At 38.9% G+C, this 22,490-nt stretch overlaps 1 non-coding gene across 1 annotated transcript; it reads right to left on the reverse strand.

Moving 5' to 3' along the window:
• Positions 1-21,805: 21,805 nt before the first annotated feature.
• On the reverse strand, positions 21,806-21,878 carry trnaf-gaa. The gene has a single exon. It is a non-coding gene; the product is annotated as a tRNA-Phe (tRNA).
• Positions 21,879-22,490: the final 612 nt, after the last annotated feature.

Consider the following 22,490-nt stretch of genomic DNA (forward strand, 5'->3'; position numbering starts at 1 on the left):
AATGTCAATGGCGTGTTTCTTTGTAATTTTAGAGAAAGGTTGCTGTCTTAAATCCCGATTTGATTGTAAAATCATACAATGCTATATGTCAACTGAAGCCTAAAGCAACATTGAGCAGTGGCCCTGAGATCTTTGATTAAACAACAATTTTATGATCCTGTACTTGTCTTGCTGTTCGAATACGAAACAACATCAGTGCCAAGACTTGCATTGTCCACTATATTTAACATGAAACAGGAGATGAAAACGACAGTTGACAATGCCATAAAATCATGAAACAGCATGCTGGCATTCGTTTACATTTAAAGCTACAGGAGGCATGCTGTTTGAAGCTATAAGAGTTCAGGCATGCTTTTTATTTCCAACAGCTCAAATGAGCACAAACAGAAACAAACATGATCTAATTCACACAACAACAAATTACTTTTTAAGTTATGCAGAGGAATTTAAAATGTATGATAGGATACACTAGAACAAATCTAAAAAGACAAACATGAGAGACAAGTGTCTGTGAAGGTTCTCAGTCATCCAGGTCATCGTAGTCAACATGAGAGACAAGTGTAAGGGACTGCTATGACCTTGAAAGTAATGAGCCATGCACAGCATGGGGTAGTTAACAGGGGCTTTTCACCGTGATGCCGACGCACGTGTCAGTCACAAACAGAGAAATGAGATATGAAATATGCAGGTGACGCAAAGTCCCAAATCCAACCCCTCACCTGTACGGACAATTCAACAACTGCATAGTCAAAATAATGTCTCTTGATGAGGTGATAAGGTCTTGCGCTGCTGAAAAAAGAGGCCAGATTTTAATCTGTTTACCACAGAACATGAAGAAAACAGCTTTGCAAATCAAAAACGTGAATCTTAATCCCCAGTAAACTCAAAACACAGAGACAGGGGCCCTTATGGAATGGAAAGAAGAACAAAGTGAATATCAGCAGTCGATCATCAGGGAGACAGACCATCAAACTTCACTCAAAGCTATTTGTGAAGCTCAAGTTCAAACTCTTTATATGTACTATTGGAGCTGTTGCCATGGAAATTACACAAATACTGAGCCAACACCATGTCCACTACACTCACCTTGTGTATTTTATACTAATTGACTCGCTTACATTTATATAGATATTTATTAGCAAAAATATGAATTTATATTTGGACAACATTTGCTTTTCTCTTCATTCCAAAAACACATCTTCTCAAATATAAATATGCCTTTGCCCGACTGAACACATATTAAGCAAATACTTAGGCAAGAAGATCTTGCAAAAAGTACACAAGAACGACCAGACGAACCTTTTCTTCTTTTTGTGCTGGAAAAGTAACCGTCTATGTTTACACCTTTACCTTAAATCCCTTTCAACTTCACCTTCTGCGTCATTTTCAAAGTCATACAGACACCTGTCTAAGCATCCTTAACTATATGATTAACAAGTACAGCATGATCAAAGGGCTCACTTAGCAATCTTAATTGGTGAGCTTTTATCTATCAACAAAATACGGCAGCCCAGAAGATACAGTGAGCGCTGGTATGTCACTGAGGACATTGGGTGATTGATGGGTCGATTCAAGGCTGCAGTAGATTTACAAGGCTTTATATAACGTGACTGTTCTAAAATTATGATCAGAAGACATGTTTGGATAGTTTCACTATTTAAAAATGTGATAGGCTATGGAGTGCCAACTGACAACTGAATGAGCAATTTGTGAGTTCTTTAAATACCTTTTTGTTCACACCTTGTATTTCTCATTGCAGGCTTTAGGTCAAGTATGGAGGCGTGAGTGAGCAGGAGCGTATGTAGAGAAAATCTGGATTTACAAGTTATTTGACTTTGTGTACTTCTGTGACTGTCATAGACAGTTTTGTTCTTATGTGTTTTATGTGAGATTTCCAACAACAACAATCAAAGACACATATAATCTTCTTTTTTTTCAAATTTCAACATAATTTATGCTGAATTTACCGTTAAAAATTATTGGTTGATTCTCAAATGTTATGAATTTTATTTTATTTAAATTCAATGACAACATATTCTTTGCAAATAATTTATTTAAATTCTTTTTCTTTCTTTTTTTTACCGCATTTTGATTTTCCTTGCTTTTCTTTCCAATACTATAATTAGCAAACAAAATCCATTTTAAATTTATAAATACCTACATAAATAATAAATAATTAATAATTTATATACAACATAAAAAGTAAGGGACCAAGTACAGAACCATGTGGAACACCACGTGTGACACTTACTAGTTGTGACCTTGTATTATTTACATAGACATATTAATACTGATCTTCTAAACAACTGCTTGACAAACTATCTGCTGTCCCTTATTCCATACATTTCAATAATAATCTGTGGTCAGGCATGTCAAATGCCTTGTGTAAGTCCAGAAATACCACAACTGCATGTAAGACTCTATTTGTTCCCAAACTAAACTTATGTACTTATAAACAGTCTGGACTAGATGTTTCTATTAAGATGAAAATTTATAGAGAAGGATCTTGAATGAGCTCAGGCGGGATGGGTCGCTAGGATCTTTTTCCTTGTAGTCATACAGACGAAAAAAAAAGGGGCATCAGTGGAGAACATGAAGTACAAAGTAACAAGAAGCATGGTTTTACTTAGAGAGAACACCCCCTAAATTTCTTAAAAACTTTTTTATACAACCAAGGACATTTTATCATTAAATATTGTTTATACACAGTATTTTTTTTCAGGTTCTACATTACAAGTCTGATGTGTCGACCTTATGTCCTGCAAGTGCTTAACAAGATTTAGGATGAGACATAGTGCATAATCTTAATCAGGTGGCACGCGTCTGAATTTCTACTGGATCAATTTGCACAATGAACACATGCAAGGTACAATGACTCACATTCAGGTGTGCAGAACCCAGGCGTCATGCATGCTGACAGGAACAAACACAGAAATGCATACATGGATAAGGCAATCAGAACAAACAATCAAAACATCTCACTACACAAGCTTGTACATGTTCTGATATACCTGATCTGGCACACGGCATGGCCACAGTGGAAAAAGGATAATCTTACCTGTGTGGAGATTTAAGGGGTCAATTTTCAGACTGATCACCTCGCTTTGAGCCCGATAAACCTGGTAATCAAATCCTCATGGGTCACCAAACACCTAATCCAGCACTAAAAATAACACATGCTGTTGGCAATTCAGGACAAAAAGTAGCTATTTATAAAACGAAGTCTGCACCATGCCAAAAGCAACAGACAATTATACACAGGAATCACACTGAGAGGAAACAATTCAGTGGCTGCCACTATGGCCAGTGAGGGCATACATAGAAGACTTATCGTTGTACCTACTGGTCAAATTTCAACCATGGCTGTACAGTCTATTTTTGGTCTTGTCCTTTTTGTCATGCATGCAAATAAACCTGAAGCTGTCAAAATGATTACACATAAAGGAAGAAACTCTCAGCCACTCTCTGAGCAGGATTCTGCCAGAGGCAGCTGTCTGCCATAACTGGTTGGTAGACGAGCAGAAGCAACAATACACACAAATAATAAACAGAGCCACACACAAACTACACAAGACAGAAGACAGAAAAGCAGCATGTAAAGACATGGGAATGGAGAAGTGCTCAGCACCTCATGGGAAGCATTCAGCAGTCTAAAGGCTTTTACACGCCAGGCACATAAACATGTGTGAATGTTTTGTGTGCTAAAAATATTTTTCGGACTCTTCCACTTTTAATGCAGCTGTTCAAATCAACTGTGTAATTTTGCTGGACGAATCAGACACGCAGCTAAACGTTGCTCTGGATCAATCGTCTCTCTGAAATGATTTCTCTGCCTCCTCAGATGTCCTAACCCTGCCAACAAAAGCTCAAACTTCCCCATTGAAATGCTAAAATATGTACAAAAGTGGTCATGATACAGCTTTAACTCCTAGATCAAACCATGAAATTCTCCCTGCTGCTGCCTTCTCTTGAAAATTGTATGAACCCAGAATATCAGGTTCTTCCTTTTCTTGTTTAGAAACATCAGGACCGGCTCATCACTGCTTGATATCAACGCCATATCTTCTTTTTTCCACAGTGCATATTTTGAGGACAAATTTTTCACAAAAACACAAGCCTTTGGTGTGGATTTACAAGTTTGCATCCAAAAAGCTGGGAATTTCTCGTCATCTTTTTTTGTGACGTGCTCTGTAATGGCCTTAAGGCCTCTGGCTCCGTCTTTCCTTTTGTAATTATTAAGGCGCTAATAAAATAAAGCTAATATGGGAAAATTGCAGGAGCTCTCTTTCTATTCCCTGTTAGTACTCATTTCTTTTTTGTGCATATGGATATCAATAAAAGAAGATTTTTAAACTTTTACAGCTAAAGGATGAGCACGGTTCTTTCTATCTGTTTAACAAGTGTGTACATAAATGCATGTGGGTGTGAGCAATGAGGGCATCGCACTCATACACACACACAGGCTGGACCGGTTTCTCTGACCAAACCATGTTGAGTGTAAAGATGAGGCATCAATATTTCCATTACCAAATTAAATGGCTTATAAATCATTTGTAAACAATTACACAGTATGTTACCAGATGTTTTGACTTGTAAAAAACTAAGAAATTCAAAAGGACAATATTTGTAGACCTAATTTATTTTATAATTTTTTTTTCATGTGTATTTGGTTCAGGGCAAGAAGATGTGCAATAAATATGATTTGCTGGAGCATGAAAATAACAAAGAACTCTGGAGTGCAAAAAGTAGGGCAGCTAGAACTTGTTCTAGAAGACACCAATCCTTTGCAAGTGGCAAATGATCCAGCATTAATTAGCTAATTATTTAGTCTCAGTATAGTGCCAAGAGGATGGCATGTCATCCTAAATCAAGCCTTTAAAGTCTGTCTAACGAGATAGATGCAAAACTCTTCTCTGACTTGTCTTTGGTCATCTAATTAATTAAAACAGGATAGAGGACTGACAATGCTTCTTAGTATAATACGGTCTTCCCAGTAACTGTTAATCCAGGAGTACTGCCAAAGTTTGTGACTGGATGGCGAGTCACTGACTTAGGGCAGTACTTGTGAAGCTGTAAAGCTCAGCAATGTACAGGAAATGAGAACGTAGACGTCACGTACTTCCTGGATTAAGCTTTGCCACATGCTTAAAGTGTCTCTCTTTCACACACACACAGACACTGTGACACAGAAGCATTCGAGAGAGACTGAGCTGGCTCCAGTCCATTGACACAATGCAGGTTACCAGCTCCTGTCTGACACAGAACTGCTAATGGACTCCTGGGTGCTACTTAACGTCTCATGAACACAGCAGTTTCATTGAAGGAAACAACTCATCACTAATTTGACAGCACAATAAGTCAAAAGGAGCAGATTTTGTCATTAAGCTATGATACCCAGAAATACTTTTAAGAAAAGGTCACTATATTATTCAAATAATGTTTTCATAGATATTATTTTCACAACTGGTAACGTTAGCATATCAGTGACATTGAACCCATAGTCCATACGGATTTATCCGGGTCTGGGATTGTGCTCATACAGGCCTTGCATGAACTTTTCCCATGGCTAACTGGCTGAGTTCCTCCACTGCAGCTGAGAAAGGTCAAAAGGCATTTGCACGCCCACACTCTCTGATTTAGTTTTCAAAAACTAAAGAATGAAGATTATAACAGAGATAGAACAGCAGTTCTATGGCAAGGCTGTTAAAAAAATTACTGGCTTTTGTTAGTTTTGCATAAACATTTTAATAGATCCATTATTGGCTCTCTGTCTTTGCCAGGAAGCTTGGAGTCGGGCAAGATGCTGAGAGAAATAATGCCTGTCATACAGGACTTAAGGCATCTCGTCAACTTGTTCTTTGCACGATGGCTGGAAGCCCTCATTCTGCTAATCCTATAGATAGGGCTCTTGACATAGTAGCATGTCAACAACACTCATCACTCCTCCTTTGCCTTAAGGGACCATGACAGTGTCGGTATTTGAACAGTTTCCAAGACAGACAACAACAACATTTTGCAGATGCTGCAGTTGTAAATGCACAACCCAGTGATTAACGGTTTTTTTTTTGTATTTTTTTTATTTTTTTTTTACTTTTGAATGCAGTATCAATAGTTTTCCAGCAGTAATTTATTTGTAATAACAATGTAATTACAATGTCATTATACAAGCTAAGACGCATCAAAAATCTGCTCTGATGTTCCTTCATACACAGGCACAGTCAACTACGGTCAAGTGTTTCCATTTCTGTTACACGTTCTGTAAAAATAACTAGCACACAACTAACCCGCATGGGTTTGCACGTGTGTTTGAATACCGTATGTGAATTACTGACATTATCCCACCTCCGAAGTGTGTCAACTCCAGCTATCTACCACTTTGCACGAGGTGACGGAACAGAGCGAACGCTAAACATCATTTAGTACAACAGCGCATTTCTCAGACCTAATAAAAACATACACACACGTCTTTCACCTACAGGAATAGCACACATATCCCTCATCGTAAACCTTTAAAAGCTGTGATCTGACATAAACACCATGGAATGTCCTCAGTGTAATCTTTATAACAAGGCTCTATGCAGACACTTACACACTAATGTGCACAGCCAAATGCAGCCATTTGGATACAGCTACTTTCTACCCAACAAGGACATGCGCCATAACAAGAGGTGACAGCACACTGTCCAACCACGTGCATCTCTGTTTATGTCTTTATAAGGAAGGGCCAGAGCCATACTTAAAAGAGGCAGTAATTTTAGTAAACAAAGAAAAAAGAAACAGTGGAGTGAGTAATATTTAGATGAAAAAGAAGAAAAGAGAGATGTGGAGAGAGGACTGAAGGATAATAGTATGAGTAAAGTCAGACATACTAATGGCTGAGACCTGCTATCATATTATTAAAAGAAATGTGACCACAGCCCTGAAGGCAAGAGTACCCTTCCAGGCCACTTTACACTGTAAACTAACTCGGCGTGAAGAAGGCCCACACAGTCTCAGCTCTTGCTGACTGCTGCCCAGATGAATATTAATCCTTGGAAAAAACCCACACACGTGCATAAACATAATACGGTAAGATCAGACTCTAATACGGTGTCCACTTACAGCAACTTAGAAGCTTGGTGCTGACTGACCTCAAGTACATGCACATACTATTAGATGCACATTATTGTGATGGGAAACAAAAGCTTGCTGTGGTTCAGTGATAGTCTGCCTAATATTTTGACTGCTGCTCACACGGCTTGCAGCACAGGCTGCATGTGAACTCTGTGTCTCACACTGATGAAAGCACTGACATCACTGATGTCAGCTGTAAAATACTTGTAGCTGTTAGTTTATGTTTATTTATTTACCCTTTACTGGACCTGCTTAAGTGATGACAACCAAACAGCTTTTTTATTGGTATTAAACTGTATAATTTAACTGGAGAACACAAATAGGACAACCAGTTCTAAATCTGTAAGTAGGTCAAGAAGCAGTCAATTAGAAGTGATTCACATAATTGCAAAGACCAGAAACTGCTTTCAAAATGTACCAACAAGCATCCCCGTGGCCTTAATGTGCAGATTTTTGTGGCAGGGCAGAAAAAGGTCAGCGTGAAGATGCACTCCAACGCTCCACTGTAGCACAGGTACAACAGCACAGAAACGTCTACGGAGGGACTGAAATGCACAGTGGGTTCAAGTGTGTGTGGGCGGGGACGTTGGCTGCTACAAAGCAGCGTGGGCTGCACTGGCAGCAGTGCAGCATGTTTCTGTGCCATAGATTGCTCTGCACTGCAGTGGTTGTGTGTGCACGTGAGAAACAGCGCACATGTCAGAGGATTACAGATGAGCCCATCCACATCCCCCTCCAAAGGATCCTCCTCCCATACAGAAACTACACCCCTTCCCGTACTAATGCAGCCATCATTTCAATCTCTTTGTCAAGTGAACATCCAGTCCTCAATCTTCCCCCAAAACAGCAGCATTTATCCAACATAATAAGCACTTCATCCTCTCAAAGCAAAAGACTAGCCAGCAAGATGACACAGTACAGATTACACTCAGTCCACAAAACTGATGCCTAAAGGAGAAAGAAACTTCCATTTTGGGACAAAATGGGGTGAAACTTCAATACCCGCTGTTAACCTCTCATCCTCCACTTCATTTAAAACTGAAATGACCTTTTTGACTCTCCACCCATTAGTGTGGCTGCTTTTATCCTAATATAAAGCTCTGTACCTGGATAATGAGCAGTGGAGGTGACAGATATGCAGGGTTGTGGGGAGGCTGATGAATCAGAAGATGGTCTCTAAGTGGGTGCTGATTGTAAGCCTGGCGCTGGTCCAAAGGGGGTCTAGAGAATACCTGGGGCCCATGGAGGTTGAAAAGAGGAAATCTAAGTGATGTACAACAGAAAGCTTATTATACCCTCCCAATCTTTAACAGTTAGCCAGATAACATCTGTAACAATCAATGAATATAAAGAAATAAAAATATATGTAGGGGGTTAACAGAATATGTAGGGGGGTTAACAGGTTAATATATAGGGATGTAAACAGGAAACAGATCCTCTCTAGAATGACCACAAACTGAACAGGAAGCTATGTATAGCAATCCTGTGGCTCTTTTACACTTTTAACTTCATCTTTCCTGCAAATATTTTGTTAGAATATGAACTAGCGTCACTTTTGCAAGTACACTGTGCTGAATTTAACCATGGAGCTACATGCTGTTTACTGCATTTTGCTATTAAAAATAAATGCTTCATAAATAAGGTTAAAGACAGTTTTCTAGGTTAACCAGACTGACATTTGGCAACTGTTAATGTTAGATATAAGGAGCAATCAAAAAGTTGTGACTCCAAAAAATAGTAAGAAATGTACCTGATTTAAATTTGGTCGACATCTCCTTTGAGGTCTTTTTTGTGTGAACCTACAGAAATGGTGCCATTTTCAGATACACCATTCAAAGTTGAGTCCTGACTATTTGCATGTCTGTGATTTCACCACAAACCTCATAAACCTCAAAATATGGTGGAGCTGGCTCCCAATCTACACCCCATTTTTGTGTCTGCTTTGTCCAGGCCTGAAGGCTAAGCCTATCTGCCCTAATTTCTTCATAAGGCTTAATTCTCTTTACCCAAAATAGAATTCGATTTTCTATTTTGATACAGCAGAAGTGATCCAGTGCACATTACAGATGCATAAGCCCAAGTAATAAGAATGAGCCTTCCTCTATCTTAAAACAGCAGCATCAAACTGAATTCCCAAACAGGTTGGGGATGCACATGAACATAACTGTAATTTTGCATCTTAATCAAAGATAATGATGTGCTTTACTATTTGATTCATTTTTTGAGCTTTTCTAAAAATGTTAATTCAAAAATGCATGGATTCAAACATTAATTATATTTTAGCATTAAAAATATCATTTTGATTAAAGAGCCTGTGCATACCTGTGGATTAACCACTATAGAAACATGCAATTTCTTTAGTAATTATCTGTATTGTTAATTAATTTATAAGTTTAGTTTATTAATTTACCTCCTGCAGGACCTGACATCCACATATGTGGACATCACATGGGTTTGTCTAGACCAAAATACTAAATTCTGCTCAACAAGGGCCTGATATCCCTTACGAGCAATGTTCCCTCTAATTTTTCATGTGTCTGAGCAAACACACAAACTCCCTGAGCGGTCCCTTGGACCACTGTGAGCAACATTAGACGTGTGCACTGTGGTCACGCCAGCATCAGATCCATCCAAGTTACATGGTTTATTAAAATAATCAAATTACAGCATTTACATTTATGTTAAACTATTTTTTAATTAACTGCTTTAGCCCACTTACAATGAAATTTTTAAAAAGTCTTGTTCATGACCTGTGTCGTATGTTAACACTATTGGAAGTAAAAAATAACTTGAACTCCTTTTTTTAAAATAAAGCTCTGACTTGTATTATGAGTATGAGTCTGTGGTCTGGGAGAGAGTCTGTAACTCTCTGTCTGCAAAATACAGTATATAATCACCAATGTTGGGCAATTAATTATATAGTTACTTCTTTAAAAAAAAAGTAACTGAGTTTTGCAAACAACAAAGTTTTTTGCAGCTGTTTACCTAAAAATGCAGCCAAGGCGTTTTTTTAAATAAACATTTCAAACTATTTACAGAACAATCAGCTGTTCTGCATCAAATCTGATGCCACACAAATTATTTGTGCCACTCCAAAAAATAATTTCTGTCCACTATGAGATAAAGGAGAACAACAGCCTGATACCTGCAGGCCTGACAACAGGAGATGTATCACTGCTGTAACACCTGTAACATTCAGCAGTCGCCTCATTGTTCTGACACACACAACAAAACTATTGACTACACTACACACTAACTACACAAGACAACACACTAACTTTAGACTCCAAACATGCTAAATGTCGCAAATCTCACACATCTCAAAACACGCCGTCACTCCTAAAACTTCCCCCTTCCTAAACAACTAAATGCCATGTTGCCATATCATTTTTTGATTGGTAGACATGGTGCATTTTTCCACCAATAGGAAAGGCTGGTGGTTTTTGGTTTTGTTTTTGCTCACAGGCTGAGAGTGCTTTCCAGTGCTCTCCTTATAAAACGCCGTTATACCGTTTCTCCACACAGTAAATACAAACAATGATAGTATTCAGGAAAAAAACAAACATTGCAAACGTGGCTTCACTCCACATCAGCCGCTTTCCTAGTTAAAACACCGGTGTCGACACATAAGGACGCTGTCATAGCCTGTCAACTACGCTGATTAGCTGCATATATACAAATGTGAATCGCATCATTGGCTGGAGCAGCCAGTCACCGGTCACTTACTGACTCACACTTCAAAACAGAATGAATTGTTAACATATTTATTTTAATTTCAATACAGGTTGGATTTTTTTGTGCGCATGCAGGACATTCTGCCACTGCTCTATCGAAAATTAAAACAAATGCCCTCATATGTGGATATCCGACCCTTGTAGAGCAAAATCAGGTAAAAGATAATTCTTTGTTTTTACATTCATCAGGTCCCAATCAGCCCAAATAGCAAAGAGAAATTAAAAATGCATGCCACGAAAGACTTTGGGTCTTTTGAGGGTAAATTAATACATTAATACATTTATTTTTATGATAAATGTATTAATTTATGAATTTTTCTAAGACACATTTAATCAGTCTATTATACGGGCTCATTAATATTTGACTCATTTTATAAACTAAAGTATTATTTGACTACATTTCATTTTATTTTCTTGATAATGAAAGGGCATCCTCCTTGTACAACCTTAACACAAACAGATAATGAGTAACTTCACAAATTGTATTTTATGTAGATCCTATGACTTAGTACCAAATAGTTTTTGACAGCATCCTGTGCTTTCATGAGGAAGTATAGATGGATGAAAGAAGAAAATGGTATAAAAGTTTCTCAGATATATATATATTCACAGTATAGGTTTGAGTCATCTGCAAATAAGTCCAAACTATTCATTACTATCACAAAAGACCGATCATCACTAAAACAGGGACAAATCAATGAAAGAAGGGTTTAAAGGTTCTGAAGGGTTTATTTGAAAATGGCACCAGATCTCAAGAAGGGGTTTCTTTCCATTTGTCACCCATCTATAGTCCGAGGTACGAAGTAGCCTCCGGATATTTGCTCAGCATGTAGCCTTTGAAAGAGACCTGTAAGAGCTCAGCCAAATTATGCACATCTATTTTCAATTGTGGCTGCGCGGTGGGCGTCAGGGGGGATCCTAGATACATAGCGATTCCTATCACTTGGCAAGAACATTTAGATCCATACCTATGTACTGAACACAGGAGCCAAAATGCCTGATCTGTATCTGCCAGCCCAAAACATACATCCAAAACTCTATCATGCCTTGACTGGTTAATACAAAACCTAAGATTTAGTCAGACAGAGAGAGATAGAAACTTAGCCTGAGGAAGCAGAAGAGGAAACACGAGGCAGAAAGTCCAGAGAGAGAGAGAGTCTAGTGTTTGTTGCACACCAATGAGAGTCGTTGCTCAGCTGAAGCAAAAACACCCTTTGCCTGCTTTAGTGTGCTTCAAGAACAGTGCATGCTGGTCTACGTGCAATAGCAAAAAACGACACGAGCACCACTTCAGAATTATCACACACTCTGCATATGCTACTAAAAAAGTCATCTGGGTCAAAATAACACTCAGCCACAAAGAGACGCAAAACAAAACCCCAAAAATAGAATCTGCTGCTTCCATGTCTTAAACCTCATCTACTATTACAACGTTTCTGCTATTAAGGACTTGTTAAAGCCATAAAACTGCATTCTGTATGAGTCAGTGACAAATTAGAAGTCAAACGAGTCATTCTGCTCAGCATGATGAGCACACTATGTCCCTGAAGCCACAGTGCACACTCATAGAGGCAGACAAGGAAAAGTGCATTGCGTGAATGCATGTTTCTATGTGTACACGTACATTCAATTCAATTTATTTATATTGCACCAAATCACAACAACAGTCGCCTCAAGGCACTTTATATGTACATGCACACAAACGCACTCAGTACAGTTGGGAAGATTTCAGAAAACATGGGATGCCTAACTAATCAGGTGCAAGACAATGGCTTAAAATCAGAGGCAGTTTTCGTGGTGCTCAGGTCTTGCGTGTGCCAAGTTGGACCCTCACGCGAAAGAAACTTGAACCTGTATTGGCAAATATAGATAAAACAATAACTGGAATAGATGGGGAGCTCTGATTTGTTGAGAGGGAGAAAAGTCCCGGGAGCAGAGAGATGAGAGGCAGAGAGGCTGACAATGTGTGGAGACACTTGTGGGAGTGAGACACCAGATGACCACAGCTGGCATTGCCAGCCACTGCTTCGGCAGTCCACTGACAGTGAGAACACAGGTTAAATATAAACTCTGTAATCCCCCCAACAAAAGGGCACTTAATGAGTCTGCCTGAATGGCAGGGTGGGAGCTACAGAGAGTGAGGTGGAAACAGGAATGCAGCTGGCATTTGTTCAACATTATACCACAACTACTCGGAGCGGTCACGCACTGAACAGAACCGCTTTCGTCCTCTCAATGACAAATATCTCGCTCTATTTCTCTGTCCAACTGGTTTCCCTGGCATGGGCCAGGGATCTGTCCTCACGCTGAACCTCCCAGGAACACGCTTGCCATTTTCAAACTGGGCTCACAGCAACTAAGCAGAAAAAAATTAAGATGGTGGGGAGATTATCGCCAATCTCGGGATTAAAACTCGTCACACCTTCCATGACTGAGAGATGATGACCGACTGCTAAGTGGCAGCCATAAACAGGAACGATAGCCCAGCTTGAAACGAGTAAGCGTCTAAATTATTCAAGAAGGTCAAAGAAGCATTAGTGGCTCTAGGACTCAGCCATTCTTAGATATGTGGGCCTAGCAGCAGCGCAGTGTCGCTTTCTCTCTATAACGACACCATTTAGTGTCAAGCATCTATTTCACCCTGTGCTGGTGAAAAGCTGTGGACTACGCTATGCTTTACACCTTGAGGCAATAGGGCAGCATTTCAAAGGTTTTCTGACACAGTATAATACTAATACTCTGTGACTCTCATTAAAACAATCCTACAAATGCTTGCTGGGCAGGTAGCCTCACTGTGGTGACAACAGCCTATTAGAAGTAAGGTATGTGGGATGTCTCCATAACAACTCAAAGTGTAAAGCCTTATGCATGTAAAGCTAATTTTGGCTGCTCCTTTATTCACTGCCACAGCAGGTAGTGCCACACACCTTATTTGGCATTTTTTAAATGCCGGATGCCCTTCCTGACGCAACCCCAAAAGAGATTAGTGTCTCCTCCAAAGACTGAACCAGTAAGCTTTTGATTATTAGGCAAATGTGTAAATTTCTACAGTGTGCATACAAATGATGAAAACTGCCCAAACAAGTTAAATCAGGTCATAAATATAGATCCCATTTTTTAAAGCTCACAGCTAGCTCTACCGCAGGAAACACTCCATCGGATATGTGTGTAACAAGATCCTCCAGATCAGAGGTTTGCCAAATTAACAGGAGCTGAGTGACAGTGAGATTAACTTCGAAAAACCGCATGCGTTTAAGGAATCTCTGTATGAGACGTCAGGCAAACCGAATGAGCATCACAAGGGTAAGACTTGTGAGAAATGCCTCTGATGTAATCAAAAACTGGAATAGAAAGGTTACGCACTGTGGTTTTTATGCAAAAGCTATAAATGACTTTTAAAGGGTTACTAAAGCTGTTTGAATATAGTTCCAAACAAATAATAGTTCAAGCAAAGCTAGTTCCAAAAAAGTAGCATGTCACAAGTTGTCTGGCAGGATATACCAGAATCATTCAACTTACCATTTTTAAAAAAAATCTTTTTACTTGACCTGTTACTTTGCATAAACAGCCTCTGCACATGATCTCACTCAGGTCCTGGTCATTTTGCAGAGACTTTTCACATTTTCGGCTTTCTGTGGACAGAAAGTAGAACACAGCAGCCAAGTGTAATGTGCATTTCAAGCACATAATACAAGCAATGGTCCTGAAACACATAGTACAGACTACAAACCCATAGCAGTGGAACCCTGAAGACATGGGACAAAGATGTAAGAGTAGAAACTAAATACAGATTAAATGATTAATTATTGTGCAGTAAATCTGACTGGGGGAAAAGAAAAAAGAACGTTTAAACATGTCTGGGTCAAGCGTGCACGCAAGCACTGTGGGAGATGAAAACGAGAAGTCTCTGTGAAATGTATGGCTCCGAATTTTATTTTCAGTCCGATGACAGCTTGTCATCATCCATGCAACCACCTGACTGCAGTTTCCAGAGGCACTATCCAGCTCAGGGGAGGCCAGCCATCCCAGCCAATGTCCCCACTCAGGCAGGGGAATCCCTGTATCATGTTTTAGATGCGGCTTAAAACGATACCTAAGCTTTTAGTGAGTCCTCAGAGGTTTCCAGAGGTAATGTAAGGTGATGTAAAGAAGTCCATGCTCATAGGCATAACGTGAATGGGAGGATACCAAAAACAGAAGAAGAAGAAAATATATAGTCTAAGCAGACCTGAAGAATTAGTAGTTAAAAGCAAACAAAAGGCAAGCATAATAGAAATACTCGTTAGAAAGTAGTGAAACTTTCAATGTGTGACTGATTTATTGGACTATAACAGAGAAAAAGTAAATGTATCTAAAGTGTAAAACTGCACAATTTTTTTTAATTAATCATTATTTGCAGCCCTATTTTATATGGAAGAGGATTAGGGCCACCGAAAGAAAAAAAAGTGGGCACGTCTTTTTTTCTTCTTTTCCATTCTGAGAAAAAAGTCAGAATTGTGACTTTACCCACTCCATGACATGCTCGTCAGTCACAGGAGCACGTTCAGTGAGAGACTGAGATTACCAAAAAGCATCACTGAACGACACAAGAAATCATTCCTGCCTGTGGCCATCTCTCTGTACAACTCATCCCCTTAACACGCTGTATACTGCAATAGCTGCACCCTTTTTGCACATGCTCTTCTTTCTTATTCAGCTATTTATCAATAAGTGACTTATATGTGTATAGATATGCATGTATATATTGTATATATTGTGTCTATTTCTTACTTAGTGTATTGTCTGTCTTTGTTACTGTTTATACTGGAGCACTGTAACCAAAATAATTTCCCCTAGGGATCAATAAAGTATCCTGATTCTGATTCTGATTTAATCTCAGAATTCTGACTTTTTTCTCAGAATTCTGGAAAAGAAGGGAAAAAAAGACGTGCCCACTTTTTTTATTCCAGTGGCCCTAATCCTCTTCTGTAATTTTATACAGCTGGCACATGAGGAATGCTAGGTTGCTATTTTACTTGCTATATTTCCTGTTTTATATGTTTAAGATATATTCAGATTTAAGATAGGATAACACACTTAAGGCCAGAAGAAACCGAATGCAAAGTTGTCAAAATATTTTGCAAACTTAATATTAAAATGTAATTTTTAAGTACACAAACAGTCAATAGACATTTTGTTTACCAGCCAAAAACACACTTTAAATCTTAGCTGAAAAAACAACAATAAATAAAGTGCTTTTTCACTGCTTTGGCTATGTCACTGTGGTGTTTTTACTTGTGTGGGCTGTTTTATTCACTACAAAACAATTCACAGTGCTGCAAAAAAGTATTTCACCCCTTCCTGACTTCTTACCATTTGTGTACATTTGTCCTACTTAAATGTTTCAGATCATCAAACAAAAATATAGTCAGAAATTTGCTGCTGCCTGATGACTCATCCAGGATGAGTAACTGATGGAACCATGAATTCTGCTCTCTGCCAGAAAATCCTGAAGGAGAATGTGCGGCCATCTGTTCATAACCAGAAGCTTGAGTGAACAGCAGGACAGTGATCTGAAACACACCAGCAAGTCCACCTCGGAAATATAACAAATGTAAGTTTTTGAAGTGGTCTCGTTAAAGTCTGGACTGAAATCAGATTGAGATGCTTTGACTGTAAACTGTGGAGAACCAGAAGACTCACACACATCCCCCCAATAATAATAATAATAATAATAATAATAATAATAATAATAATAATAAATTGTGCTGGTCCTCCATACCAGTGTGGCTGAATTAAAGTAATTCTACAAAGAATAGTGTGACAAAATTCCTCTACAGTAATGTGAAAGACTCGTTGCCAGTTATCACACATGCTTGATTGCAGGTCGTGGCACATCCAGTTATTACGTTTAGGTGACAGTTCGTTTTCTGCATAGCGCCAGGTAGGTTTTGAAGCTTTTATCTCTTAATCAATGAAATCATCACTTAAAAATTGTATTTTGTATTTAGTCATATTATCTTTGTCTAAAATTCAAATTAACTTGATATGAATCACTTACATGTGACAAATATGTAAAAAAAAATATATTATGCATTAACAAAATTGTTAATGCATTTCACAGCACTGTATATATTTACAATACTGGAGCATAAGTATTATTGCATGGTGTCAAATGAGTGATTTCTTACTTACTTACTTTTAAGTGACGAATGGAAACTACATCTGTTTTAGATGCAGATGTGTTTTTAATCTGTTACAATGGCCAATGAGCAGAGTTGCATAACAGGTCATGAACTTGAGTTTGCAGTGTGGGGGTGAGGGGTGGCAGGCAGCCAGGCCCCAGACAGATATCAATAGACAAATCCTTTCCAGAGACACATCCACCCATGTTCTCTCTCTTTGTGTGTGTGTGTGTGTGAGAGAGTGAGAGAGAGAGATCACTTATGAACAGTGACAAAGAGAGAGAATGGGCACACATTTTTAAAGTGTTTGCTTTCTGGAGCCCACTCTGTCTCTTGTAATCTCAGGGCCTCTCCTAAATGCATTACTCAGTTTCTATTTTAAATTTGGCCATTTATTAAGCCTTTGGCAGATGGTAGAAAAACCTCAGAGGCACCACCCCATGTGAAACACACGTGCTAAAACATACACACATTTACATCAGAGAAGAAGGAAGGGATAGATTGGCTAAGACGACAATACTTTTTTGGAGAGCACATGGTGACACAGCGCATTGGGTAACAGCCGCGACTGTGGTCATTAACCTTTGTGACCTGTGTGAGTCAAAGGGAAAGGATGTGAAATGTAGAAGCACGGGGACGACTGAATGTGATGTGTTTGAAATTTTTCGAACATGGAGGTTCACAGACAGAGCACCGTGACCGGGGCACCTGGTGGTGTCAGTCTCCGGTGGATGATGTCAATGATCTTCATCTGGCTTATGAAAACCTGCTCATAAACTACACAACCCTTCAAACCTTCCCTGTGGTCCAACCACATATACACTGAAGAAAGCAAAGGTCTAGTCAGACAAGATAAATGTAGATTATTTTCCATAAGTTAACAAAAAACAAAATTCTTAGAGATTTTTTTCCAGTAATGCATAACTACCTCAGATACCTTTATTATATTTGAAGCATTTTTTTTTAATTTTATTACAAAAGTCCAGCTGCCAGTCCAGCTGCATTGTTCAGCAGAGAACAAAAGAGCAAGGACAGCAGACTTTACTCAATTGCGGCTTTGATATAATGACGTAGATCAGCGCCCAAGCAATTACAAAGGTCAGTGCAGTGCTGTGAAAGAACAACACAACTCTATGAGATGACATCTGCACAGATTAACACAGAGAATCAAGCTTTCCTAATGTCCTTGGAGCTCGTTCAAGGAACATTGAGTGGGTTTGTTACTTTGAACTCAGTCAGTCTGAGGAGACAATGCCTACTTATTGTCTCAAAGGACAAAAGCGGGGGTCAGTCACTGTTCCCTCAGATAACAAGCCCTTGTCACACCATGACTGTATGGATCATGGTGGGTTATGTCACAAGAGCTTTACAACAAGACCTCCTTAGAAAAATACTTGCCTTGCATCTGACAGTTTGGATGATGCTGACTGTGGTTTAAGGTATCTGACTGTTCATACCATCAAACACGAAAGACAACTTTTGGGGAAACTGTAAACAAAGGCTGAGAAGTTGATCAGGTCCTCGTCACGTAATATGTTTTACTTGTCAAAAAAGGAAGTTTTTAATGATAATAAAGGCCGACCGTGTACGTTTATGCATGTGTACGTTTTTGTAATCCAAGTGATCACATTTGGATAGCACTAAAAATAACTGCCAAGATCCAGTGTGATCAATCACTCAGATCACTTGCTAAAGTGGTCATGTATTCATTTTGACCACATATAGTTTTTTGTGTATTCTTAACAAGGACATAGCAGGAAAGTGTGCAGTCAGGTTAAAATGCACCTGCAGTCAGGGTAAAAGAAAGTAAATTTTAGGGCTTTATATATGTATAATGATCTGGTCCTTGCCAGGTTGTAAAATGATTTAAATACAACCTGAGGTGAACAACAACATTTGACATATTACACCATGTCATTATTTGTTTAATAAAAACTAAACCAAAATGCAGAAGCTGTGTGAACTCCATGATTCAGTAGCTTTTAAGAACCACCTACCTAAACTTACCTAAACATCTGCAGATGTAGCTTTTGGGTTTTTGTAGTTCCTCTGTAGGTTTTCCTAACTTTAAGACTTGGTAAGGACCAGATTATTTAAATGTTTTAATATTATTTCCTGACACATAAAGCCTTTAGGAATAAAAGAGGTTATTCTTTAATTTTACAGTGACTGTGTCGTTAACTTTTTCGCTCTGTCATGTCCTCTTTTGCTGTCTCTTGTCTTATCAGCATTAACAACAGAAGCCAATGTCAATCTTTTTTTTTTTTTTAACAAGGCCTGGCTTCCAGTTTTCTTTCTTGATGAATAGAGACAGACAAGCAAATGTGCACAGAGTGGTACTGGATAGTAATAAAATTAAAATCTGAACACAAGCTGAACATGTGGGTACACATGATAGTCGTAGGTCGTACCCATGGTGCGTTTTAAAATCCGGCTCACATACAGGGATGACAGCTGTTGACTCTCTTTTCCCCCCTTTAATCACTGTTTATAGTCGGTGACATAGAAGAACATTCAGCAGCTGAAGAGACAGATTTTTCCAATTATCCATTGAAGTTATAAACAAAGGCAGAGAGAGTGTAAACACAGGATTTAATTTAATCCGGTGACCAAAAACATGACTCCCAGAGAACAGTAATGATGCTCTGTATATGCTAAATGTGTAAATAGACATTTGCTAACGCCATCAGCATATAAACTTTAGCAGGTCATGTTTCGTGTCATGTTTGGTGTTTACAGCTTGTTCTACTACACCTGAGTAGGACACTGAATAGTACAGGAATATAAAACCTGGAAAAGTTACTGCTGCTTTATATATAGCTAGAAAAATAATCAAAGAAATCTGTGAGGTTTAGACAGACACATCTTGATGCATTCTCAATCATCCAGGGAAGTAAATCTCCAAAAGTTGATTCTGTTCATCTGGACGTAGCGTTTTGTGGGAGAAACATTTCGTCACTCATCCAAGTGACTTCTTCAGTCTCAGCTGACTGCAGGTCAGCTGCAGGACCAAAAAGTTTCTCCCACAAAACGTTACGTCCAGATGAACAGAATCAACTTTTGGAGATAGACAGACACAGTTAAACCAGTACCAGTCTTTAAAAAAAAAAAAAAAAAAGCATAATAGTAACAGTCTCTCAGCACTGTTAAACATTTCTGTAAATTGTACAGATACCAATTCAATTTTGCAGTTTTGCAGTTGCAGCTTCTTCTGTATTTTTCCCATAAATAATAAGAATTTAGCGTGATGTCACACTCTCAACCTAATAACGATGATCGTTTATTCTTTTTACTTTATGAAAGCATATTTCTAAAACCTGCCAAGTCGTATGTCATGAACCACTCTGCTTCTAGTTCAACCTGTTCAATCTGTTTGGCAAATGGCACAGAAAGTTTGCCGGTTAGAAGTCACTTTGCTCCAGTTATGCAAGCCTTGAAGCCATTCCAAATTAGTCGAGATGTCTGTGGGAGCTGCTTGAAAATGGAACGCTACTGAATAGATTTTTTTTTTTTTTTTGATTAATTAGAGCAAAAACATCCTTTCCTTGTGCCTGTCCATCCGCCCGGCTGGCTGGACCGCTCTCCACCTGTGAGGTTTTTATTCAACCTCCAAACTGAATTGGTGAACTGGGCTTGATTGGCTTCTCCAGGCATTCTTTGTTGCTCTCCAAGACCACTGGGAAAACAGCCAGCAGGAAACCAGATGACAGCAGTGGAAAGTGTGAACAACAATGAAGAGGAAGAGAGAGGGAACCTTGCATAACCAACAGCACAGGATATTATGTGGTGACAAATTACATGGCAACAAATGAGGGAGGAGAGACAATGAAAATGCATACAATTAATTTGAATGATCTGCCAAAGTTTGGGTTTTAAATAAGCGTGGCTAAGCTGAAAAGGTGTACATTGTTTTCTCGGCATTGTCACTGTTAAATATAACAATCCATATTAAAAATGCAGAGTAACATTGGTCGCCCAGTGTCTTAAAAACTGTCTTATTTACAGGATAATTTAAGTGTTCAGTATTCTGATATCATATTTGGTAACTGCAGTACATTCAGCTGAGCACTGTCACATTTCTTCAGAGGAAGTTCGAATATTACTGCAGCTTCTAAGTCCTAAACGCTGCAGACCTGTTCTACTTCAACTGCCTTCCTGTTACCAGTCCTCTTCAGTGTCTTTCTGAGTCTGCAGACATTATGTATGCAAACACAAACCATCTGAACACTTTGCACCTTGTTAGATCCCTGAACCGCTTTCTGTCTTTTCATTATCATTGCGCTGCTGATTAACACATCACCACAGAGAGCCAGCTGGCTGTTCATTCCGGTTTCAAAAGGAATGACGCAAATTCGTGACCCATTTGGTGCCCTGTGGTCCCAGGCCTGCTCTCTTGGACTGAGGCCTTCTTGCTTGTACACACCCTGGCTGGCACTCAGATCAGAACAGCTGAGACACAGTCAGAGAATCCAAATGTACCATAGGAGGTCCCATATACCTACCGCAGTCCCATTGAGGCTCCTCTGGTGCGTTCTGCTGTCTACTGGTATTTAACACAAGCACATTACATTGCATAGTTACATAATTTTTCAAGTGTTTTAGCCAGACCTTTCAGAAACCTATTGAACCAAATGCTACTCCTTTGTGGCCTAGTAGTTGGCAGTACATTAGATATACTTCTTTATCAATTCCATAAATGCAGATGCAGTTTAAAATCACAATTAAAGTAGTAGCACTTAAAAATGATGCATAAAGAGAGTTGGAACACTTAAAAAAAATTGCCCATTGCCTGCTTGCCGAAACCCGGGATCGAACCAGGGACCTTTAGATCTTCAGTCTAACGCTCTCCCAACTGAGCTATTTCGGCTGGTGTGTATATCCACCGCCATCTACCGGCTATAACAAAATGGGCATGTTTCGCCATATTTCGGTTGCAATGATGACTACCGAATGCAAACTGTAATGTATACATATAGAGCGCGTTTCATTTAATAGTAGTTTGCACATGTCCGTTTAAAACCACATGAATGAATTAACTGAGTAATATGAACATTTCAGTTTATGTCGATTAAAAAACAATAATAAATCTAACTTCATTAGAGGACTGCATATTCCACTTTCATATCTCACGTAGCCTGTGCTTTCAAATGTATAGTTTGAGGCTCCACAAACTCGGTCATGAAATATCTACGTATGCAATTTGCAACTTCCCCACCAGAGGGCGCTCTATCACAGGACATTAAGTGCCACAAGCCCTCTGGACAAGATTTGAACGCTATTCTTTCCTTTTCCTGCATCCATTAGCTATTACCAATAACATCTTATTTACGATACACTGAAAGATCAGCCTAAATTAGCGTATTATGGCATGCAGTCACATTCAGTGTGTCATTCAGTGGATGGCTAGTAGTATATTGGCCAATACATAATACAATATAATATAATATAAGCTTAAATTGATCCCAGTTTTACAATATCA

This window comes from Simochromis diagramma, unplaced genomic scaffold (genome assembly GCF_900408965.1).
Source record: "Simochromis diagramma unplaced genomic scaffold, fSimDia1.1 OVJJ01000646.1, whole genome shotgun sequence".
NCBI lineage: Eukaryota > Metazoa > Chordata > Actinopteri > Cichliformes > Cichlidae > Simochromis > Simochromis diagramma.